Genomic DNA, 26,611 nt, shown 5'->3' on the forward strand with positions numbered 1-26,611 from the left:
CAATTAACCAATAGAAACAAAGAATTAAATTCCTTTCATTGGGCATGTAATAGTTCATTATTAATATTTATTTTTAATAATTAAAAAATATAAATTTTCTTAATTTTAATTGGTTGAAGCAATCAGAAAAATAATTTCTTATAACAAAATATAGACAATTTGTAAGTTCAAGGAAGTGTATGAGTGGGTTGAAACTTTGAAGCAACAAAACTTCATTGATCTAGGGACGTAAAGGATAAAGTTTATGAGGGAGATGGAGAAATGCATCTTCGTTCGGAAGCGGCTAGAGCTCGTAAAGATAAAACATGGAAAACAAGAAAATACAACCAGAGGCCCTTTGGATTTTTCACTATATTGAATTCCTCTCAATTTTGCCCTATTTTCTCCATTTTGCCCATATTTTTGTTGAACTTTTGGTAATGATCTTAAAGAGGTTGAATTTAAACACAAGTTGCCCTAATTTTTAAATTTAATGACACAATAGTTGTTATCCCTCCATTGCTTTTAGCAGTGCCTTTGGATGAATGTTGTGTTCTGACTATCCTCGTGCTTTAGGGTTTCTGTTTGAATATTATATTTTGAGTGCTGAAAATAAAAACGTGCAATGATGACTCAATATCAATGATATATAGAGGTTTGAAGATTCAATAGAGGCAATCATTCCAAATGAATTTGTTATTATTATTATTATTATTTTATCTTTCATCTTCAAACCTTGCCCTCAACTGAATCTTCCCTAGCTATTCACATTTTTTATTGTCAAACATTAAATGTTAAATTTTGGAGTTAAAGGAGAATTGGAAATCTTTATTAGATTAGTTAGGTTTTTTAGTTAAGTTAATATAGATAAATTAATTTTTTTTTGTCTAATACAAAATAAATTAAATTAATAGCAAACAATTACTTTTTACAATTTTCATATTTTTTTTTTCAGAATTAATTTAATTTATTTATTTTTTTAATTTTTAAATAGTTTTGAATTAATCATATCATTGATATAGAAATACAAAAATAAAATTAATTAATTAATTATTTTACTTTTCTCTCTCCCTCTCTCCCTCTTTCTCTCTCTGCCTTTTAGTTGGAGCTAAGTTTCATTACATAACTACTTTGTAGCTTTAAACGTGCTTGCAACTTCTATTTTGTTTTCTAAATTTTGGGAGTAAAGATTTAAAGAAGTAGATTGTGGTAGGTGCAAATATTACAGTTCAACCACCATTATTGCAACTCCTCCACCCAAAGCCCCCCAACAAATGCCCCTGTTGTAGCACTAGTAGTAGTACTAACAAATGCTCCTCCATCTCAATCGCCTGCAATTGCCCCAAGTCTAGTTGCTTTGGACCCTTGTGCCTCCATTGGCTCCATCGAATTCTTCCATAAGTGAAATTTTTTAATGTCATTGCATCATCATTTCCATGACATGTTATGTTTCCCCACTTTTATCTTCTATTCTTTCAGCAAAAGTGAGGTTTGTGTGTTTTAGTCAAAGTCAATTTTGCTCTCGTGAATGTTTGGGTCTAAGTCTAGATTCCTAAAGGCTAGGCGATCTTTATTGGATTTTCCCAAAATGCCCTCTCTATTTTCAAAGTCAGGTGGATTACATTACTTTTGTCTAATAATTTTTTGGGTAAGTATAGCACCCAATCTGATAGAGATCAATTTTCACTCATTACAGACAAATCATACTCACTATTTTCTTCCCATACTCTTGAAAGTTCTCTAAAATTCACATGTCTTTACACCACTAGCAATGTGGCAATCTATCGCTATGATTTCAGTAAGAATTGACGGTTGGGTGAAGCCACTTCGTCTCATATCAGTGATTGATAAAATAAGCATTAGCGAAAAATCTCAGTTTGCCTTCTCCATGATGGGTTTTCAACCCATGAAGGTGACTTTCCACACGAGCTCAATTGAAGATGTATTTGGCTTAAATATATTCAAAGGGCACATATTCTTAGGAAAATTGATGTTTGAAAATGCGATTAGACTCCCAAGCATAATCTAGATTCATTGACACTCAAGTACAAAGCCTTGGCAGAAAACCTCAATTCGTCTTCTCTTCGGCGAGTTTTCAACCCATGAAGGCAATTTTCTGCAAAACAAATACAAGTGAAATACAAGATGCTAAGTGACATCCAAGTGGATCCATGCACCTTAACTAAACATCTTTAACAATAAAAAATGCAGTTATCAGGGATTCAACCAATAAGGAAGCGTTGGCAGAAAAATGGAAATTGCCTTCTCCTCGGTGAGTTTCCAACCCATGAAGGCAACTTTCCGACTATGCAGAGAAATCAAGTTAATAAGTAAAATTTGGTTCTAATGTTGAATCTAGTATATGTTAGGATGATATTGGAATGAAATGAACTATCACAGAAAGAAGATATGATTAGGATCTCACTTAGCGAATTTTCATCAATGGAGTACTCCAGAGGCAATTTTTTGAAACTAAAAGGAAAACAGAAAAGTAAATAACGGGTTAATATAAAGTTACTATTACAACCAATTGAATAGTGAAAAGACTTTTAAATATCCGTTGAACCTTTGCATTTACTTTTAATGAGTATTTCCTTAAATTATCACTTGTGTGGCACAAATTATGAAGTTTAACGGATGAATCAAGGTCCTTATATAAAAACACACAGACAGTTAAATGAGTTACTTTGTTTCCTTGATTCCTCATTTTATCAGTGCGCATAACTTTTGAAAGCCAGTGATTGTAGAAATTTGTTGTCTTATTCATTTTTTGATTCAAAATCCTATTTATAAGCTATGGCTACTAAGTTCGCAGGTTTTGCTAGCTTGACTGGGATCAAGTCTCAACTACAAGATTTTACAGACATGTCCCTTCGTTTCTATGATATAGTAGATTTTCAAAAGAGGGTGAAGGTCAAACACATCCATCTTATCACTGAGAAGCTACGAGGATGTGGTCTAGTTGAAGTAGTTGGTTTCCTAGTTACAGTTCAAGCCCTAGAGCTCATTTATGAATGTGTCCACATGACAATCCAGAAACCAAGCAGATAGTTCTACCTGATGACACTGTATTAATTTTAATCGACATACAAACAATGGTGAGTTTCCTTCATGTGCCAGAATGGGATGCATTTTCTAACCTAAATGTTAGTGGGACCATTTCAGAATTCTCAATGAAGAAGATGATATGGAGGAAGGAGATCATGTAGACATGGTTCCAGAAGCCCCAGAGTGACAAGAGCAAAGTTCCCAAAACCTTGTTCAGATCCAACCTTAAACTAGATATAATTGACATCTTGGTTCTTCTACACAGATTGAGAGGTGAAACTAAAGCCTTAATTTTGTTGGACAATACTTCTTTTTGGTTCAAGTTATATGTTCGAATACATAGTATATCGATTGGGCACAGGAGGTAAGCAAGAATTTGTCACATGCTCTCCAAAATGCCAAGTTTTACAATTCTTTCTATATGTCCTCTTTCCTCATATATATGCTAGCTTCTTTACAATTGTGGCCCGACCTCCCATGTCTGGACAATTTCCTAGATGATGTTAAGTCGTATGAATTCTATCCTTGTCTTCAGATGCAGAATAGCTATGCATAATATGTAAAAGTGAATGACGTGTTTACTATGAGAATTTGTAGGGAATTACAAGGATGCCCAGAAAGGAAATTCTCCCCTAAAGCCATGGCCGCCATCAGGCAATTTGGTTATTATTTTGTCTAGTTTTCATCTTTTTCTTACCTAAATCTTGCAACCTTTGATGATTTTTGTCTGAAGCTACCAAGATATCCAAATGACACGATAGTGTTGGTTGAGATCATCCAACAAACTCTACAGGTGAATGTCCTGAGCAAAAGTCTGAAGAAGAAAGGGTATGAATTCCCTATGAAGGTTGGAGCATTCAATTGTGACACCCGATCTGATGCTAAGAATATGATGGAGGTTTTTGAGAAGAAGTACAAGGTGGATATGTACGAGGTTTTGAGACATATGTTTGACCCTAACAGATATGCTAAAGATGTCCTGCAGATTAGGAGTGTAATAAAGCATGTCAACACAATTGAAGACTATTGGGCCGATTGCAAAGATGAATTTAAAAGTTGTGATTGTGCTTTTGTAAGATTGACAGTAGATCAAATTAAGCTATACAAAGTAAATATAGATGTGGATGACGTTAAGGATGATGGTTAGAATATATACAACACAAAGTACTTGACAAAATTAAGGAATACCTCTATAAGCTTTGCCCCAGTCGGGGAGGTTATAGAGGACCTGGACATGATGATGACAATAATCTATAAGAGGACCAGGAAGTGGGTCGAATGGACTATGGCACAAAAGAAAAGAAGTAAAGTTGTGTCTACTTAGTCCACCCTAGACATAGCTATAACATCATCTTCCCCTGGCAGTACTTAAAAACACAACTCCATCACTCACTCAAGGCCCAACCTAACCAGCTGACAAAGGTGATCAACCTCCTGACAAGAATATCCCATTAAACAAAACTTGTCAAGATGGTTTGGTGCCTATGATTGGGATAGAGACAAAAGCTGAAAAGAAGAAGGTAGAAGAACCAAAAGACACTATAGTTCTAGTAGCTTTGCAATCCCAAAGCAACCCAATTCCATCTATAAGCACAACAATACTCTTACCAAGTAGTCCTCAAATACAAGTAGTTGACCTTGGAGATAGTGGGAGCAGGGAAAGTGAATCCATGGAGTTGGATGAAGTGGTGAAGAAAACATCAGAAGTAGAGAAGATTAGTGAAGCTTCGAAATTCATTTCCCTTGCTCTAGGAAATCCTTTCTCCTCATCTTCGAAGGCCTTGACTCCCGTTAGAAGAAAGATGTTCGATGTGGATACATTAGGGATTGCATCCAAAGTAATCGACATCGAGTCATGGCTCTAAAATACATTGAACAAGAAGAGGAAGAGGATAGAAGATGGAGCTTCGAATAAGGAAACTCTATCTCTGACCATCCACTCTAGATCAACATTAAGAAAAGTGAAGAAGCCAAAGACTTTGTCTATCCTTGACCGAGATCCAAACATGAGACACCTAACTATGGAGATTGCCAAGCCCACCAAAGAAGGGAGGATCAAGGACCTAACCATAGCTGACTTCAAATTACAGTCTCTGGATCTAGGAGAGGTTAGGCATGACACCAAAGTAGGCTTATGGAGAGAAACTAACAAAGTGATAGAAGAAGAACTTGAAGACCTCAAGCTTGCCAAGGTCAGGTTGAAGGTGGAGATCCATGAGCTCAACTACTTCATTAGGCAATTAGTTGCCCCATTAGCAAGCATTTCAGGAATACCACCTACCAATAATCCCACAACTATAAACATTCATGCCATCATCTCTCAGTTGCAAGAGGACAAAATTTTTGGGCAAATTGGTAGAAGTTGAAATGAAACACTCAAGTCTGAAGGACTTGTAGTTATAGAACAACTTGGCAATGCAGTGTTGAGGCTCGAGATAGAAAAGGATAACATCCTAGCTAATTGGGCAACTCTACCAGCAGAAAAGGCAAAATGCAAAGATTGTATCTCTCTCCTGCATATGATCATCCAAATGAAGGCCAAAGAAGCAGTTGAAGCCAAGAGTTTATAGAAAGGAGATGAGCCTTTGATTGAATGGCAACAAAGCTTGCAATTCAAAGCTGACATGATCTCTTCAGCAAAAGAAGGATTGCAGAAGACAGAAAGAAAAGTTAAAGAGGGGCAAGACAAGGATTATGAGTTACTGAAAGGCTTACACACTGAATCCCAAACAAATGGACAAGGGAAAGGAGTAGTGGGAGTCACAGTTATGCGAAAGGCTTTCTCGAACTATTTGGATAAATTAATAGAGAGATCTTCTAGCCCTCAAGACAAAGTCTAGATCTCCAACGACTTAGCAGGGGCATACACATAGCAACAAAGGAAGTGCAGAAGTGGTTGGGTGCAATCAAAGACTTGGCCAAAGAACACTCCAAGTGGCTTATCAGATACACCAATGTCCATGTCAACAAACACGAGGAGCTCATTCCAATCATCGTTGCTGCCAGAGCCTATAAGGCAAAATTGGGAAAGGGAAAGAAAGTGAAATGATATTTTGCTCTCGCTCTTTTTGTATTTTGATATATCTTTGTAACTGACAGTTGGCATCTTGTCATTTGTCATTTTTGAGAAGATGAACTAATTGAGTTACTTTTTGTAACGGTTCATCTCGAAATCCTATATGTACTCAATGGAAAGATTAATAGAGGTCGGCTAAATTTTGATGTGAAATGCTTCAGATTGCATAGACAACTTGAATGTGTTTTGTATCAATTATTTACTATTCCATTGTATGTCTTAGTTAGAAACGTCCCTTTGAGTTGAATTAAGCTAATGAACAAACATAGCTTTGTTCCCCTATTTTAATAAAACAAACTGAAGATAATCGTAGTATTGTTGGAAGTTAAAAGAGAGCTTTTCTAGTATTATTTCCTAAGTTAGTTTCTTCCATTGTAGAGTTAAAATCATTTTAGTTTCTTCCGTTGTAGAGTTAAAATCATTTTGCATAAGCATTTTATTCATATAAATAGAACTCACTATTGCATCACCAGATTTTGTGGGTTCATAAGATGTCTAGATTCACAAATTTGGTTAGTATTAAGACCCAGATTCTAGCCTAGGTTAGTTCCTGTCTAGGCCTAACTTGGTTTTCCTCTCCTGTTCTTTGGTCAATAACAAATCCCATCTTAGATTTAGAAACAAACAAATTCATTGCAAATCACAAACTCAAGGGAGCTATACCTATAAATTCAGAGGGAAATTAATCATTCAGTTACGGTTTCCCAACTGTTGTAATCAATTATTGTCATAGATATTGGGCATTTAAAGAGTTAATTAAAAAGGAACAATCTATTTACCAACATACTACTCAAAATTTGCAGGTCCTTTTCCTACATAGTTGTCATGCCAACTAGAAGATATGGGTGCATTTCTACAAAAAACCATGTTGCATAGAATTTCAATATAGGCATACAAGTTTATAGAATAAGTCTTCTACATTGTCAACCCTTACTTTCAATATCACATTAATTTGGATGCTATGACTGGTCGCTTCGAAAAAATCACTCAACTAGTGAATAATTTTCTCTTCTTCTCTATAAGTCTTTTCACCTATCAATTTTTTTGCCCTTTAAATAGTATTTAGCAGTATGCTTATTCTTATTTCTATCAATTATGTTTTGTACGTGTATGTGGTACAAGAGTGTTGATACAAATAGTTTGACACATCTTTAAAATTTGAATGCTTCATGTCTTTCAACTTTCCTTATTTGGGGATAATTTCGAAATAGGCTCAAGAGAAAGTGTCAGTCATGGAATCAGACCAATGTGAAGAACGAGCAACACTATAGTAAGCACACAAAGCTAAAACTCATGCTTCTTGGAGTCCATTTTAGCTTTGAACTCCGATGCTTAATAGACAAATTTTATAAGTATCTAGAGAATTATGATTCCGAAAGATTTCATTTTAAATTCATTTGTTGCAGCTTTTATACTTGGAAATAGAAAATGTACAATGAACAATTATGTTGGACATGCTGCACATAGTTGGAGAAGCTAAAACTACTTGATCTAGATGCATTTTTAGGAGACCAAAGCTTCTGATATTTTGCCCTAAAATTTTCAAACGCTGTGTCCTCCTCCTTCTACCAATTGTACAAGTTTAAACTCACATAGTATCCTTCATTGTTTTAATCCAAAAGCTTGTGTGGCTTTTACTTTTTAGAAATTTTTCACATTATGTCCCTTCACTCAAGTATGATTGGTTGTTTTTCTCCCTAAAGAATTCTTTGGTTTGAGCTTTCTCGCAGTTTATAAGGTAGTTGAGGATCCTATTCAAGGAAATGCACTCAAAAGAACATGTGACTTCCAACCAATGATTTACATCGCCAACAACACCTTTCAATAAGTTAATAGATCCCAAATCAAGAAAACATCTAAGTTCATAAGTAAATGTGATGCGATTGTGCTTAATTTTATTTACGTAATTAACTCAACTCTTACTCCAAAAACCAACACACTAAGGGTCCGTTTGGTTGCTCGAAGATGACAGGAATTGGCTTTTCCAAAATTTGGATTTGAATTTTTTTGCGTTTGTTTCAAAATTGGCAAAATGGAATTAACATATCGAACTTCCAATTTTGCCTCAAAACCAGGTTTTCCAACTTCCTACTAGCAAGTAGGAATTGAAAATCAAAACCTGGTTATGTTTTTTAAGGAGTGTAAAAACAATAGATTCGACTACTTTTTGAAATTTGCCTTCAACTCAAGCTTACGTATAAAAATGTGTCTTCACACACGTCTTCCGAGTGAAACAAATGGTTCAAATAAAATCTCAAAAATTGGAATGAAGATTTTCAAAACCTTGATTTGGCTAAACCAAGGTTTGTGGAAATCCCAATTTTTAAAATTCCACTAACCAAACTGACCCTAAAATTAAGAACTTTGGGAATTGCGCCCCTTGTTGTATTGAAATTTAGAAAAAGCAAAAACTAAAATTTTAATTGGAAACAAATGGCAGGAAAGTCTGAACAAAGATACGATCTGCCTCTCTCCCGTGGTAGGCAGGGCAACCCAACCTCAACGGGAAAGGTGTAAATTCAATGCAATGTTGCCTGTTAGAGAGGAAAGTGACTAATTGAGATGGACGACGGCTGCTACGAGATTCTGCAACACTTTCCGAAGGGAGAAAATCGCCAGTTTAAGGCTTCTGCCTCTTGAACTAGGTAAGACCCGCAAATTCAAACAATTTGTAGGTTTTTGTTTTTTCGAAGTTCGCCTAATTTCAAATTTCATGGATCATATATGGTAAACCTTTTCAGATAGATTTTATTTGCTTCAAGAATCGTATAAACTAAGAAAAATGATCAATGCATTGTAATAAATTATAGCAAGGCAAGCTGTTTAATTATTCTTCCTTCTGATAAGTTTTCTAGGGTTGTGAATCATAGGCAGGCTTTTGTATTAAAAAAATCACCATTTATAGATTTAGCTAGCAACCTGTCACTTCCTGTTATGTTTTTCATCGTAAGCTGGTTAGCAAGAGAAGTCAAATCTTAATGAAAGAATTTGACGAATCTTGATTAGGATTTGCATTCTTTTTCTATTATTCGTGCGAGAAACTTGAAACACAATAACATTATCTAACATTCTGTGCCGGGTTGAGAGTGAATGCTCTTCGTGGGATTGATATGGAGTTGGGTATGTGTTCTAGCAGATCCTTGTTGGGTGAGTAGATCTTGCAATATGTTCTAGGAGAAGTCACTTACATGTGTATCTTGCAATATTAAGACACCATGGATGCCAAACAGCTAAGACCACAATAACTTGATTCTTTATGCCTTACACTATCAGGCTTCACGTTGGAGATCAAATAAGGTAGCATTTACTTCTATTCATATATTTCTCTTGGGTTATAGGGCAACACAATATCCATGCAAATCCTATAATATATTAATAAGGTCTTTGGTCTTTTACAATGAACATCGCATGTCACTTTGTGGTCGGCTCATAGTGAAACTCATGGTTAGGAAGAGTACTAAATTACTAGATATATCTATAAAATGGGCAGGTCTACTGTAGGAAATGTAAATGCTTGCATATGATTTGAAAGAGGAGCAGTCCCTACAGATCCAATGGGACAACAATGCTAAATCACTACCATTCAGTAGGGCATACTTTTAGAGTCCATTCCTAAATGTAGCCACATGGGAAATGTCAATATATCCTCAACACCCAATACAGTACAACATTAATCTCTCCATATGATCTTGGAGAAACTCTGTTAATTCAGCTTTATTTCACCTAACACACATAGCCATGTAGACCTTGTCCGATAAACTTGTCCCTTGTGCTATGGGCTTGTTTCAAGGACCCAACAAACCCCAGCTGCCATTTCCTTGTTCTCCTCCACATGAGTTTTTTTCCATTTGCAATGGAGCCTTATCCATTCCCATTGGTATTACACTAGGAAAAGACCCTCCCTCAAGCCCTAATTGCTAATCGATTTCATTGCTCTCATCCTGACCAAGTGCACTATCCTAAAAGAGTAAGAACTCTCTTTGCTTCATATAAGCTCGGTAAATACTAAAGAAATTCTCCCAGGACTATTGACTGCTTCAATGGAAAACACACAATGTTTCTTTCAGTTCTGGTGATGGGGGATGCGGATAGGTTTTTGGGGACAACAAACTGTTTTTCAGCTTCTGAGCTTCAAGGTGGATGTCTAAAATATAATGCTTGACAAATTCATTACTAAGTTTATTAAAATAAGCTGCAAACTTGTCATCTTTGAAAATTATGACTAAATGAATGTCACGCCCCTCATATCCACAACATCTAATTCAGCAAAAAACATCGTCTCATCTGCCATTTAATCTGTTTTATTTTTCTTTTACGTTAGCGAATAATAACATATTGAAATATAATTAAATTTAAATAAATGATTTTTTTTTCCTGTCAGCGCCAAGATGCTTAGAACACCATGTCAGGTCGGTTACATGACAGTTTATGAGCTGGTGGATATTTAAGAAAGAGTAATGGCACACTCTGACCACGAAAAAGGAATAATTCTCTTAGTTTAATTGTCGTCAAGGTTGAGCATACCCTCTGAAAGAAAATCCTCAATTAGAGTGCCCAGTTAGTAATAAAATTCTTCAGGTAACTAATTTCATTTTCAGATTGTGACAACAGAGAAATAACTATTATTGTTCTATTCCAGATCACGAGCATATTGGCAGACATTGTGGAAGAGTTGCTAGAAAGGGAGATTAAAAAATTAGAGGCAACGTCATAGCAGGAAGTAATCAGAGCCAGAGGTAAGAAAATAATGTTTTGTTGAGGTGAGACTTGGGATGCTATCATGGGAATCAAGCAGAAAATTGCACAAATGCAAGAGCAAATTGCAAGCAGTAAGAGAAAATAATACAGATGCTGCAAAACATGAAAAATGCCAATATCCTACCAGATTTGCTCAAAACAATGACAAGGAAACAGTTTAAATCAGAATAGGTCCGAAAATCAGAATATATAGTTCCCAGACCTACACAACATTCATTCTTTCCTAGAGTTGCGTCAGCATGTGAAGAGGAAGGGTTGCATACTTAATGGAATATCTCAATGCAACTATAAAGGCCTATGTACAACTTGATCGGGAGTTGAGGTGTCAAACCCTATTAATATCATTTTGTAACGTGACAAGTGGATTAAGAGGGAAACAATCTATGTGCCAATTTTACCAGGATCTTTAGTATAGGGTTAAAAATTTGATTCAATGGCTCATGAAAGTTCACACTTGGTTTGGGTTCAAAAACTACACATACCTTTCACTTAGGCCTATGAAAAAAGAGGAAGTTGTTAACTTAGCTATCCTTCATTTGGATGGTACAACAGCAATGGTGGTAGCATGGCCTAATCACACAAGGACACTTCAATGTTGTGACATATGTTGATTTCACATAGTGGCCCATAGAAAGGTTTAATAGCTAGGATCTTGAGATTCATTTTAAGGACTTGACACACTTGAAATAACATGCTTCAGTGGAGTACTGCATGGCAGAAGTCTACCGAGCTTTATTCACGGTGCTAAACATTATGAAAAGGATGCCAATGTTCCTATTCATTGAGGCTCTTCGTCACTTTGAGGCTTGGTTGAAGATTTTGAGCCTACTTCCATGTAGGATGCTATTTGGAGGCCTTGAGTTTAGAAGATTCGACAACTAAGAGCAAGCCTTACCCTAAGAGTGTAGCATTAGGATTACATGGGAAACCTATCCACCTAAGTTACCAATTCGGATGCGGAATCAGAAGCAGATGCGGGAAGCGGATACAAGATGCATTTTTTTTGGGTATGGATGCGTTTGGAAAATTCTATATATATTTTAAATATAAATAGATAGATAGACAGATAGATAGATGGATGGATGGATGGATAGATAGATAGATGGATGGATGCATGGATGGATGGACGGATCGATAGATAGATAGATGGATGGATAAATGGATGGATAGATTGATAGATAGATGGATATTTGGATGGATGGATGGATAAATAGATAGATGGATGGATGGATTGATAGATGGATGGTTAGATGGATAGATAGATGGATGGATAGATGGATAGATAGATATATAGATAGATAGACAAATAGATTGATGGATGGATAGATAGATGGATGGATAGATATATGGATGGATGAATGGATGGATGGACGGATGGACGTATGGATGGATAGATAGATAGATAGATAGATAGATAGATGAATGGATGGTTAGATGGATGGATGGATGGATAGATGGATAGATAGATGGATGGATAGATGGATAAATATGTGGATATATATATATATATAGAGAGAGAGAGAGAGAGAGAGAGAGAGAGAGAGAGAGAGATACTTCATCATTGATCAAGATTCAAGATTCAAGATATTTCATATGTCAATTAAATAGTTCAAGCTTCAAATTAAAATTTCGTAGGCACAAATATTCATGTTCTAGACTCCATGTCCAAATCACAAAATAAAAAACATAGTTCATGATTCAATGTTCACTAATCGGAATCATAAGGATTCACTTCACAGGCACAAATATTCATGTTCTAGACTCCATGTCCAAACCACAAAATAAAAAACATAGTTTATGATTCAATGTTCACTAATCAGAATCATAAGGATTCTCAAAAAAAATCTGGATCCTTCTTATCTTCAACCACAACAAGGTCCATATTATTTGCGATGTAGTGCAAGGTAGGAGAATCCCCAATGGAGATGTCCTAGCCCCCAACAAATAACCACACAAAGGAAATTCATCAACAAACAACAATAATGCAAGATTTGATACCAAACCACAACTCTTTATTCATAAAATAATTGATTACATGTAATATGCCCAGCTGTAAGGCCTTCTGGGTTAGGGCCAAATATAAACAACAATTACAATATCAGTTCTGCAAGATCCCACAAGATCCAACTTACAATCTCAATCTTAACTAGTCCAGATCCACAACTGGATAAGAATACCAAGAAGAATCCACACTTGTACCCTTAGGTCCACCAAGCAATCCTTTGGTTCTCAAGCCGCAACTACTAGCTCTTCAAAATTCGCATCTAGCCTTCATCCTCTTCTCCAAGCTGGATGATAATAATGCTTAAAATCCCCACAAAACCCCTTACTTATACCCAACTAAGCCACAAGTCAGCCCAGTTCATTACAAATTAAATTAAATCCCTTACATTAAATATATGATGAGCCACAAGTCGGCTACAACACAAATTAAATACCCATACATAAATTAAATGCCAAAAGTTGGCTCACAGACAACTCGGCACCAATAGGAACCAAGACCAAGTCGAGTGCCAGAGAAAACCAAGCTGAGCATTAGCCAAACCATAAGCAATGCTGAGCTCCCAAAGTATGCGGAGCTCCCAGTGTATGCGGAGCTCCCAGTGTATGCCGAGCTCTAAAGAGTATGCCCAGCTCCCATGTCAAAACTATGCCCAATAACGACCGAGCGCCGCTCCTTTGGTGACTGAGTCCACATCTTCAAGCCAAAATCCCTCCAACATGCAGGTTACAAGACAATCAAGGATGCTCCTGCATCAATTTGAACCAAGAATGGTTCCACTTGCGCTAGATGCACCATGTGTCATGGACCTATCATCACCACCATCCATCATCGTAGTAAGATAATGAAAAGTAAATGACAACAATATGACAATGTTAAACATTGGATTGTAGAATACAAGTTGTATTCTAAAAACAAAAATCAAAACTTACTTGTGAGAGGATTTTGATTGCAAGAGGTTGTAGATGCTTGTATGGCTGACCATACGTGTATCACCATGTGATTGCTCCCATTTTATTTTGGTCCTTAATTGCAAATGGAGTAAGCCTTGCTCTGGAAAGAAATAAGCCAAACTCTGGCCTCACCTTTTCATACATCTCATCATCTTGGAAGATTTTTGCAAAAGCTTTGGAGCACCCATTAGCAACCTCTTCATCAACATATGGTGCAATTCTATCTGGCATAGAAAGTAACTCCTCGCTATAATACCTCGGCAATAAAGCATATGTAAGGAGGTGCAATGGGGTAGTCATCTTCTCCCAACTGTGAATATTTATTGCTTCCACTTTGCTGCATAAGGCTTGACATTTTGTAGGGAAACTCTCATGTGCTTGTATAGAATGTTTTACCTTCTCAACCATGGTGTCCATGCCATCATACACATCCCAAGAAAGGTGTATCTGTATTGGCAAAGCGAAGCATAGTCATGATGGGATTGGTGATATCCAATACATATCGCACACAAGCCCACCAACGGTCGTCCAAGATCATACCCCTAATCTTTAGGGCTCTTTTTGTATTTGAAGCCTTCCACGCACCCCATTGAGGACAAATGACCATTTTGCTCAAACCATCTTTCACCTTGAAAAGTCATCTCATAACAATAGTGTGAGATGCAAAACGGGTCTCAACAAGTTAACAATATGTCAATTGACAATAAAATTATAAATATTCACTAAATTACAAATCCATGAAATTTAATAATTGCAAAAAATTAATTTACCTTAAGCAACTCCAATTGTGATTATGTTCTAAAAATGGATTGTGACATGTTTTGGTTAGTCACAAACATTTGAATATCCTCTCCCTCTTTGTATATTTGCTTCACCCAATCTATTTGAGTGCCAATTTGTTGCATAATCAAGTTGAGGGGATGTATAGTGCATGGTGTCCAAAAAATATGGTCCTATCGATCCCCAACCAAAGCACCGACTCCCTTGCAATTTTTGGCATTGTTTGTAACAACCTAGACCACATTCTCACTACCTACCATATCTATGTCCACAATAGGAATATTAGAGATGAATTGTGAATCCTTCACCTCCCTTTGACATTCATTTTCCTTTAGAAATGTTATCCCTTTGGGGGGACATTGCAATTACATTAATTAATGGCCCATTTCTTGTATCTTTCCAATCATTAGACACAATGGTCACGCCCTAAGTTTTCCAAGAATTTCAAATGGGTTGAAGTGCTTTCTCTATAGAAACTCTCTCCTTTTGCAAGATTGTGGTACATAACTTTTCATACCTAGGACTTGTGTAATCATCTAGTGCTTCTTTGATGGCTCTTACCATTTCCTTCCAATACGGTGATCTTACTAGGTTGAAAGGAAGGCCATTAGCTTAGAGGCAACATGCAATGGCTTCATCATCATGGTCTCTTGCCTCCATTTTAAATGCAGAGTGCAATGGGCCTCTTTTTTGGGCTGCTGCAAAACCTTCTACTTCATACTCCTCTCTCAGTGCAGGTACTTGCATGAATGGATGTTTGGAAGATACAATTCGTTCCATTTCAACTGGTGGTTGCATTTTGTTCTTTTTTGAGGAAGGAGGTTGATAATAACTCTTTTTTGATCTTTTAACCAAATGATCAACAACCTCTTGTTCTTTTGCAAACAAATCTATCTGTGCATTAGACAACCCCTTCCCATTTGCACCTTTGCACACTTCAAAACCTTTACTAGCATGGCCCATAAAATGAAGTTTTACCTGAGAATAAGAGCTATTGAAATGCTTTCCTTTGTTACTTTGACAATAATTACAACTCCAATAATAGGAGCCGCCACCTGCAACTTGTGATATTCTTGTTGTATGTCTCCATAGAGGAGACCCTAAATCATTTTTGAAATTATCCCCTCCTTTCCCTGCCACTGAACTTTGACCATGTCCTCCCACTGAACTTTGACTACTGGTGGAAGCCATTCTTGCACAATACGATATAGTTTCTTTCTATGATAAGAATTTAAATAAATTTAAATCAATAAAAATACTATGAATGTCAAGCATACAAGTGAAAAACAATGATACAAAACCATTCAAATAGATACCTAAACTTGTTTCTCAATTTCTTTAAATTTTTTTTGAAAATAACTTGAAAATTTTCTTAATTCATCAAAATCTCCAAAAAATTCATTCAAACACTCAAGAATGGGATAAAATGCTTACCTCTTACTGTTTTAATGAACTTGTGGAAGCCAACTCTCACCCTACGATTGTTCCTCTTCGAAAATAGTTAAGTTGCCTTCAAATTGTCAAAATAGAAGCCAAATGAGAAGAGTAAATGTGATTGCAAACAAAATGATGGTTGAACGGCCTCTGTTAGAGTCATTTTAGGGTTTGGCAAAAAAATGGTATTATAAGCCTAAAAGGCACATGTTTTAATTGAACTTTAAGTCACAAAATTGTTTTTTTTTGGTTTTCTTATCTTAGATGTCTACGAAGGTGTTCGGATGCCTTGTAGATGCCGCTTGGATGCCATCTATAGGAATCCGAGTGTATCTAGAAGCCTATGATGCCTGTGGATGGCATTTGGACAGCATTCGCAGGGCATCGCCTCACCTCTGCGTGCGCGTCCGCCTCTACCTCCACCCCTCGGACTCGTGAATTGGTATCCTAGCTGTCTATAAGGATGTTTTGCAGCTAAGGGCTCTACATCCAAAGCCAGGAAAGTTGGAAGTGTCTTAAAATGAGCTTGATTTGAAAAGGTTGTATTTTATATGTAGAGAGCCATGGGAGGTAATGCATAGATGCTTGGGCAAGAAACAAATAAATTTCATTAAAGTAGCACTTGAGGGGGATTTTAAAGTTGAGGAGACTACGCCTGACATTGAGGCAGAGGATTTGGAGTATGAGAAGGAGATGTTCCAGTAGGCATACTTGCCACTCGTTTTAAGAGCACCTAGAGATATTACTTCTTTTGTACTACATGAGTCTTAACTACTCATTACTTAACTTCTCTTGTGTCCCCGTGGTGCTTAATGGCTAATGCAAAGAAAGGTTGTGGGATCCAAGGAGGAGTAACTAAATATTAAAAAGAGATGCTATCCCATAGTCTTAGAATGTTAGAAGACAATTGAGGAAACCCTTGCAAGCTTTTAGGGGAATGTTATAAAGTAATGAGTAGCTAAAGTTTGAAGGGAACTATTAATGTGAGTTCTAACTACAACATGTAAGATGAAACACCAAATATTGAATCCTCTTTCGAATAAAGATATCAAGCATGCTAACAATTGCAGAGAAAGATCATGAAGGCAGCTCCAAGGTTCCTTTCAAAACATGGATGCTCACTCGGTAGTAATAATGTGATATTCTAGTATGGTAAGGGGACTTAGACTTGCTCACTAAGATGGATCAATTAACTTGCAAATGACATGGCTTCACAATGTGCAATGAAATATATTGACACTCAACTTGCAAAACAAAATGCAAATGGATTTAATCTTGTGACTCTAAATTACTTCTACACTTGGATGCAAGAAACTTGTGAATATCCTTGTAACTCCACTAGATATGGTTTTGTCATCAACTCTACCAACCCAATACAATTTTCTAAGATATGCTTGAAAGATGTTCAAACAACTACTATTACATCAATATCTTCAATGAATGTATGTCAATATGCAAGTAAGAATTGAAATTGAGTTCATAATAATGCCATTCAACATTGCAAGGCAAGATTTATAATCAATAAGCAACTAGTGGTTTGGTCTATAAGCATGTTCAACAAGGATGCATTAACAACTACTTTTACTCCAATAGAACTATTAAAAGCAATTTCTAAAACTTAATTACTTGAAACAAATCTAATCTAAATGTGGAATGTAGATCACCACTCAAACAAAACAATGAATTTAGATCAATTTTGGCAACACACTACTAACAATTCTCCAATAATATCCCTCTTTACAAATGAGAGAAGTAGGGTTGTATAGGAGCCCCAGATACAATGAACGATCAAGATTAAATTAGAATCAATGACCCAAATTTTCTCAAAAGAATCTAATTAGGGTTGCTACAATCATTAAATGCACATGCAATGAGAATGAAGCATCACAAAATGAGCCAATGGGAAAATTCAAATGCATGAGGACCAATGAGAAAAAAGAGAGAGCTGCCTATTCATCATATGACACCATCTAGAAGATATACTCCTTTTTCATTTTTTCCTTCGTAGCTAATGCCATGAACTTGAACATAATTGCATCAAGCTAATTTATGATAATGTTAGGCAAGTTATTAGTTGTAGTTTAATCACCTCTAACCTCTCCATGCAGGGATCTAGTATTGTTGGCATAACTGATGATGTGATGATGATAAGAAGAGTGATGATTTGATTGCATGATGACCAATTATTGTGTTGTCATTGATGTCAACTATTGACCTAGTGTTCTTAGTATGTTGCCAAACATATTCATGGAGAATTGAGTGTTGTAGTAATAATTAGGTGTATATGACTGTCAAGAGATCATTGGGGCTATCTCTTGAGATGCGTATGGTAGTCGGATCTGTGCGGAATATTTGAATTTCCCAATAGTAATACACTTGGGGTTTGGCCAAGTTGGTGGAAGCGACAAAAACCGCTATAAACAGGTAAATGAAGGACAAGTTTGATGTTATTGATCATGGTTAAGTTTTGTGTGTGTTGAAGTGGAAGGTGTTGTCCAACTAGGAAGCAGAGAAGTGTGTTGAGAAGAATAAGAGAGCTTAAGAGGATCTGATTAGGCAGAGGTAGTACCATTTTACAAATCAATATTTCTGTTGTTCTAACAACTGCAATAGGTAAAATCCCTTAACCGGGTGGATCCTAATAGGTCCTTGTTATAAATCCTTTAACAGGGCGACTTTAACTAGTGTTCAAAGTCCTCTAACAAGGATACCCCTAACAAAGTAAAGCTCCTAATAGGGCTAGAGGTAAATCGCCTAATAAGGTGACACCTGACAGTGTCTTTCTAAACTCCTATAGGGTTAAGCTCCTAACAGGGCATACTTTAGAAGAGTACAAAATGGATCCAAGTTGGATTTTCATGTCACTAAAATATCTATGTCAAATGTGTAAATGATCTCATGTGATGGATGCTTTTATTTGATGCTTTAAGCTGATTACCGGTTAGAGGTTTTAAAGGTGAAAAAATTGTTTGCTTGGCTGATTATTGATTCACCCATCTTAGTTATTTAATCACTTAGGACAAACAAGTATGTTGTCCCAATCTAAAGTATGGAATAGATCACCGATGGAATCCATTAGAGAGAGAAGACAACTGAATTGTCTCTTCTTGATGGATCTCATATCTCTAAAGTAAGCTGACTCCATTTCTTCCTTCAACTTCTCTTATTGCAGCTCATTGGAAACATCAAAATCAAGTTAAAGTAATTCTTTGATTGCAACAAGAACCTTCAAATGTACTTCAAGTATAGGGCCCTCAGTATCAAGACACTGAGCTTGTGCATGTTCAAATGTAGATCTCCTTATAGACAAAGAATAATACCAATGACCAAATTTATATGTTGTTCCTCTCTCAAGTACTCCTTGAATGAAAGTTGATATAGGAACACTCTTCAATGCCTTAAGATGAGGAATCATCCTATCTTCAATTGGCCGATTTTTTTATGTCTCCTCAAAACGTTGGACCTTATTCATAAAAAATTTAGTCCTTCCATAGGCTTGAACCATCCTAGTGAGGTATTAGTCTTATTGTTTCCTAATATCATTAATCCATTCCTTTACCTCCTGATAGGTGTTCTTTATTGCCTCACAAGTATCATATGGTTCTTGAGATGTGGGGACATATGGAACAAGCACCACATTCTCTTTGAAGAGTATGTGATTATACTGAGAGGGGGGGGGGGAGGGGGTGAGTCAGTATGGAATAGATCACCGATGGAATCCATTAGAGAGAGAAGACAACTGAATTGTCTCTTCTTGATGGATCTCATATCTCTAAAGTAAGCTGACTCCATTTCTTCCTTCAACTTCTCTTATTGCAGCTCATTGGAAACATCAAAATCAAGTTAAAGTAATTCTTTGATTGCAACAAGAACCTTCAAATGTACTTCAAGTATAGGGCCCTCAGTATCAAGACACTGAGCTTGTGCATGTTCAAATGTAGATCTCCTTATAGACAAAGAATAATACCAATGACCAAATTTATATGTTGTTCCTCTCTCAAGTACTCCTTGAATGAAAGTTGATATAGGAACACTCTTCAATGCCTTAAGATGAGGAATCATCCTATCTTCAATTGGCCGATTTTTTTATGTCTCCTCAAAACGTTGGACCTTATTCATAAAAAATTTAGTCCTTCCATAGGCTTGAACCATCCTAGTGAGGTATTAGTCTTATTGTTTCCTAATATCATTAATCCATTCCTTTACCTCCTGATAGGTGTTCTTTATTGCCTCACAAGTATCATATGGTTCTTGAGATGTGGGGACATATGGAACAAGCACCACATTCTCTTTGAAGAGTATGTGATTATACTGAGAGGGGGGGGGGGAGGGGGTGAGTCAGTATAATAGCAAATTTTACAATTTAAATTTTTTATCCAAACAATTGCCACAATAACTGAATTAGACATTATGTACTTGAACACAATAACACAAGATTTATGTGGAAACCCAATGCGGGAAAAACCACCGCAAAATATTTCTTTTTATATATCTCTCTAATCTTTTACAAAAATTGTAGGCTACAACTTACAAGAGGCTTCAACCTTGATTTTACGAGCACCAACTCGCTAGAAGCTACAACTCCCACAGTTCACAGACTTCAACCCGTTGAAAGCACCTACTCCCATTTCTGAAGTTGAATCTGAAACCCAACCTCTGTCTTTGTTGCTTTTACAATTGATGATGGAAACTAGATAATTTGGCACTCCTCACATTCCTTTAAAAATCCTGTCTATATATATATATATATTTCTGCTGTTCTCTCATCCAAGCTGCTCAAACTGCTGACTTGTCATTTAAAAATAATTTATTCCTCTTATATGTCTTGAACATGTTAGGATGTGACTTTTCAAATTTTAAAAGTCATGTCACTTGGTCGCATCAGTTTGTTAATAGCATATTCCTTTGTTAATAATAAACTTGATAAGTAGGAGATAATTTCCACAGCAAGTCAAATTGTGATATTGCTATCAAGATTCAACTGTGTGATTTTGAGTCAAACTCATTGACCCATGTTTCATGAGTAGTGATTCAACATGAATCCATCTCTCATGAGAATAAATGGAACACTTAGCACTCATTGGATCTAGGTGATGCTCACTGGGGTGAAGGTTTTGCAAATGGGTTTGCAAACTTTGGGTTTAACCATGGAGGAAACTCTGTAGTTAAGTGCGCTTAGGCTGGAGTAGTACTGGGATGGGTGACCTCCCGGGAAGTCCTGGTGCAATCAGCCCTATGAGCATCACCTAGATCCAATGAGTGCTAAGTGTTCCATTTATTCTCATGAGAGATGGATTCATGTTGAATCACTACTCATGAAACATGGGTCAATGAGTTTGAGTCAAAATCACACAGTTAAATCTTGATAGCAATATCACAATAATAAACTTGTCAAAATATACTTTTGGCAAGCACAACATCCACCTTCGATACATATGTAATTTAAAAGATTTGCATTTGTTTTCAATACCAGTCATAATGTTTATAATCACAGAGTGATTTGTATGGCCAAGCATAATCATATCTCCTTTCATTTCCTAAGTATTTAAAATTTAAACTTTAGAAGATTATCGAGGTGTTTTCCCGTGCATATCTAGAGATATATTTGCCGCAGTGCCTTAATCCTTTTTATCATGGCTGAATTATTGGCCAATCTGGAAAACCTGACGGCACAAAATGAAGTCTCTGTTTTATATACTTGCATGTCTTCAATTTGTGCTACCAACACGTTACCACTGTAGATATATTCTATTTATTCGCAACATCATTCTGGTCTTCATTGCTTTCAACGGAATTGAGTTGTCACCGAATAATTCCATCTCTGCCATGAACGGCTTCATTTGTCTTTTGTGTGACATGGCTCAAATTCTGCCGTTGGGAACTCTGCTTTGGTCTCACCATATATAATTATGTATCAAGCTATGCATATGTGAGTCTTGGTATGCTCTGAACCTTCCTCATCGTTGTCTATGTGTGCACAGGAATCTGCCCAATCCAAAGTTGAATAGCGTATGTTCATTGTTTCTGCTTCATCTATATGTTCGCTGGTGTGCATGGTTCCACTTGTAGCTTCTGTAAATGGCGAAGTTAAATTCAGAAGTCTTTATAGATATCTATGGGTGTAACATTGCCTTTGTTATGCATGATTATTTCATGCGGATGTTGCTGTCATTCGACAGATTGTCATTTATTGGGCTCCATCTTTCTGAATGCTTAATCATTATTCAAGTGATGGCTGAATATATCTATTCACTCTATTGATTGCTTCTTCAGGAATGATGGCAATACCACATCTTCTGTAATTGTTTGGCAGTATTTTCAATGCCCTTTTTGTGTCATTTTTATCAGAATTTAATATGTCTTGTAACACTTCTTACATCTTTAATGCTGCAGGTGTTTTGATGCCCCCTTGACGTTATTTGTGTCAAGTCTTCTATTCAACATGTTGTTAAGTCTTTGAGCCAATATGTTTAATCATTATTGCAAACACCAGTATTATTTCAGATGTATTCATGTCTACACAATATGGTGACTTTTATCTGAGTTCATTGTTACAAACTTCTTCAAGCTTATTTGTTGTCTTCCCAATGAAACTAATCTGACATCAATGAAAATGCATTCATCAATCTCCCCCTCTATCATTGATGGCAACCTCACAAGTATGTGATTTTGATAGTGTAAAACTCCCCCTTAGTTTGCTGCTCCCCCTTTCTCTATCTCTTCCCCTTTGTCATCAATGGAAAAGGGTCTCTCCAGGGCTAGAGACTCGCTCCCCCTGAACACATGCATCTTATGAAAGTTTTAGTGGATGGATGAGAGTGAAACTACTCCCAATTTCTCCCTTAGGTACTCAAAAGTTTCCTTTCTAAGGGGTTTTGTAAAGATATAAGCAATTTGCTCCTTTGTGTTGATTTATTCCAACTTGACTTGCTTCTCAAGTACTTGTTCCCTTAGAAAGTGGTATTTGATTGAAATATGCTTCATTTTGGAGTGCATGACTGGATTCTTTGATATGCTGATCGCACTTGTGTTGTCACAACAGATAGGAATAGGATGCTCAAATTCAACCTTTACATCTCTCCAAGTTTTCTTCATCCAAAGCACTTGTGTACAACTTGCTACTGCTGCAATGTATTCAGCTTCTGCGGTAGATGTAGATGAAGTTACTGATCCTTGCTTCTTGCTTAACCATGATACTAAACTGTTACCAAGAAAGAATGTACCTCTGCTTGTACTTCTCCTGTCATCAATATTGCCTCCCAAAATTTCCTCCCAAATCTGCATCTGTTTAGGCTGTGAGTGAAAAATATTTTCCTCTTGGATATCATAAATCAAGATCCACAGTACCTTTTAGGTACTTAAATATTCTTTTAATTGCTAGAACATGAGTTTCTTTAGGCATTGCTTGAAATCGGGCCACAACTTTAATGATATGCAAGTTTTCAGGTTTTGTAGCTGTTAGATATAACAAACTTCCAATCATGGATCTATATTGGGATTGATTTACACTTGGCAATTCATCTTCTTTACTAAGCTTGCACCCAGTAATTATAGGGGCACTAATAGGAGTACAATCTTCCTTTCCGAATTTCTTCAACATTTCTTTGATATATTTACCTTGAGAAACGAATATTCCTTTACTTGTTTGTTCTATTTGCTATCCAAGAAAGAAAGATTATTCTTCGAGCACGGACATCTCAAATTCTTGTTGCATGTTCATGGAAAATTCTTTAACACATTTTGTCACTTCCTCCTCCAAATATTATGTCACCCACATATACAACTACTATCAAGAGTTTGTCATTTTCAGTTTTGAGGTATAGATTACTATCTGCCATTACTCTTTTGAAACCTTGATTCTGAAGATAATTATCTAATCTAGAATACCAAGCTCTTGGAGCTTGTTTTAGTCTGTAAAGTGCTTTTCTCAATTTGCAAACTTGATCCTCTTTTTAAGAAAATGTAGATCCTTCAAGAAATTCAACATATACTTCCTCTTCTAAGTCACCATTTAGGAAAGCTGATTTTACATCCATTTGGTAAACTTTGAATGATTTATGCTTTGCAAATGCTAGAAACATCCGGACTGCTTCCAATCTTGCAACTGGAGCAAAAGTCTCTTCAAAATAAACTCCTTCAACTTGAGCACAACCTTTACAGACGAGCTTGTTTGTTGTACAGGGTAAACAGATAGTAACACAGAACAAGACAATGCTTTATTCATATAAGTAGAGTATACAATCACGAGTACAATCATGCTTCATAGTTCAATTCGAACAATATACATATATCTCTCGAAGAGGTGACTCAATTGTTACGCAGCCTTTTAGACACTAACTAATCTCGTCGGCTGTAGTATAGTTTCTACCAACAACATCATCCCCCTCAAAAGAAAAGTCGTCTCCGGACAACAAAATAGAGACAACTAAACAACTAAGTACATCAAGACAAGACTAAGAAGAAGAAGGGTGGGTCCCTGGTGGATCGGGTGTAGTAGCTTTCCTTTGTGCCCGTAACTTGTTTAGTTGTGCCCGCAACTTGTGCTTAGTTGTGTTTGGGTGTTCAGATCCGCCTTATCCTGCATCTGAATCTCTAAGGCTCTCTTCATCATCTCAGCTATGTTTCGGAGCTCCACCTCTTTTGCATCCGACTCTGTAGCCTGCTGTTGGCTTGCTTCACTTCCTCTATTTGAGACAAAAATGTGGCCTTCTTAGATTCCCTTTCCTGCTTCACGGTCTCCAACTAGGCCATGAGTGCTGCCCATTGTGACTCCCAAGCTGACTGCTGCGTAGCCAAGTTGTTTTCCACTACCACTAATTTGGTAGCTGTCTCCTCTGGAGCCCTCTCTGTTGCTACTTGATCAACCTGACTCCTCTGTAGAGCGTAGTACGCATCCCGATACACCTGTACTATTTCTCGGGTTAGGTTCTCAACTATGCTCTCTACTACAGGCTCCTTAGTAGTCCACTCCTGCCGCATCTCCTCAAGCAAGTCCTCGACACTCCTCGGTCTGCTAGGTGAATGCACTCCGTCGGTCCGTGCTCCTTCACCACTTCGGTGCTCGTCGATGAGCTGTTGAAATTTTTTCCTTCGTTCTGCCTGTTGTGTGAGAATTAACGCTTTTTGTGTTGTGCGTACATCATCCTTTTATTTTATTTTATTTTGATCTATATTGAGCAAATTGACATTAATCTTCAAAACACATCTTTTGTACCAAGTTCGACAGGCAACAACACCAAATGTTTACCATATAGGGCAAACAGATAGTCATTGCATTAAGAGACTAGAATGTAACGCAAAACAAGTACTTTATTCCTATAAGTAGAGTATACAATTATGAGTACAATCATGCTTCATAGTTCAATTCAGACGATGTACATATATCTCCCGAAGGGGTGACTCAATTGTTATGCAACCTTTTAGACACTAACTAATCCCGTCGGCTGTAGTATAGTTTTCACTGACAGCAGAGCCTTGCTTTGTTCCTAGTGACTTCTCCATTTTCATCCATTTTATTTTGGAATATCCACTTGGTTCCTATGACATTTTTGTCTTTTGGCCTTGGAACAATTTCCCAAGTGTTGTTCTTTTAATATTGGTTGAATTCTTCCTCCATAGGTTTTACCCAATGCTGGTCTTCATTGGCTTCTTTGAAGTTCTTTGGTTCTATTTTTGATAAAAGACAAAGGTATGCATGCTCATCATTGTTTGCTGATATTCTTCGGTTTTGAACTTCCTTTTCTAGATCTCCTATTACCAAGTCTTCTGGATGACTTCTTTGGACAAATTTTGATGGTGTTTTTGCTGGTGTCTTTAAAGTAGTTTTTGTTGGTGTCTTTGAAGGAGTTTTTGCTGGTGTCTTAAAAGGTGTTTGTTCAATTTCTTCTTCATCTTCTTTATCATTTGGATCTTCTTCTTCTTGACATGCACTTGATATTTTTGTATTTTCTTTTATCTTTTCAAATCCTTCATCAAGGTTTACATTTGCGCTTTCAACAATCTTGTGGAGTATTTTATTGTAACATCTATATGCTTTAGATGAATATCCAAGAAAGATTCCTTCATCTGCTCTAGCTTCAAATTTACCCAAGTCATCTTCATGATTCAGCCCTTCTTATATAGCATGTACTTCCGAAGATTCTGAAGTATTTGACTGATGCTGGTCTTCCTTTTGATTATTCATAAGGTGTCTTGTCATGACTCACTCTTATTTTTGCACGGTTCAAAATGTAGACTGCTGTATGTACTGCTTCTTTCCAAAAGGTGTCGGCCATATTAGATTCATTATGCATTTCCCTTGACATTTCTTGAACCGTCCTATTCTTTCTTTCAATAACCCCATTTGTCAAGGAGTTCTAGGTGCTGAAAGCTGTCTTTTAATTCCATTCTTTTCACAATATACATCAAATTCATGTGATGTGAATTTTCCTCCTCTATCCGTTCTAAGACATTTTATTTTTGTATCCATTTCATCTTCAACTAGTTCTTTGAAGGCTTTGAATTTGTCAAGTGCTTCTGATTTTTCTTTCAAAAAGGCTACCCAAGTCATTCTAGAGTAGTCATCAATAAATAACATGAAAT

At 36.6% G+C, this 26,611-nt stretch overlaps 1 long non-coding RNA gene across 2 annotated transcripts in view; it reads left to right on the top strand.

The window, feature by feature from the left end:
• The first annotated feature begins 8,535 nt into the window (after nucleotides 1-8,535).
• Nucleotides 8,536-26,611, top strand: part of LOC149545654 (uncharacterized) — a 71,386-nt gene continuing 53,310 nt past the window's right edge. For both annotated transcript variants that reach the window (XR_016353611.1, XR_016353612.1), the window contains exon 1: nucleotides 8,536-8,748. This is a non-coding gene — a long non-coding RNA (uncharacterized LOC149545654). The remainder of the gene's footprint in view (nucleotides 8,749-26,611) is intronic.

This window comes from Cupressus sempervirens, chromosome 7, assembly GCF_028749045.1.
Source record: "Cupressus sempervirens isolate cs-2001-9-10 chromosome 7, ASM2874904v1, whole genome shotgun sequence".
In the NCBI taxonomy this organism is placed as follows: Eukaryota; Viridiplantae; Streptophyta; class Pinopsida; order Cupressales; family Cupressaceae; genus Cupressus; species Cupressus sempervirens.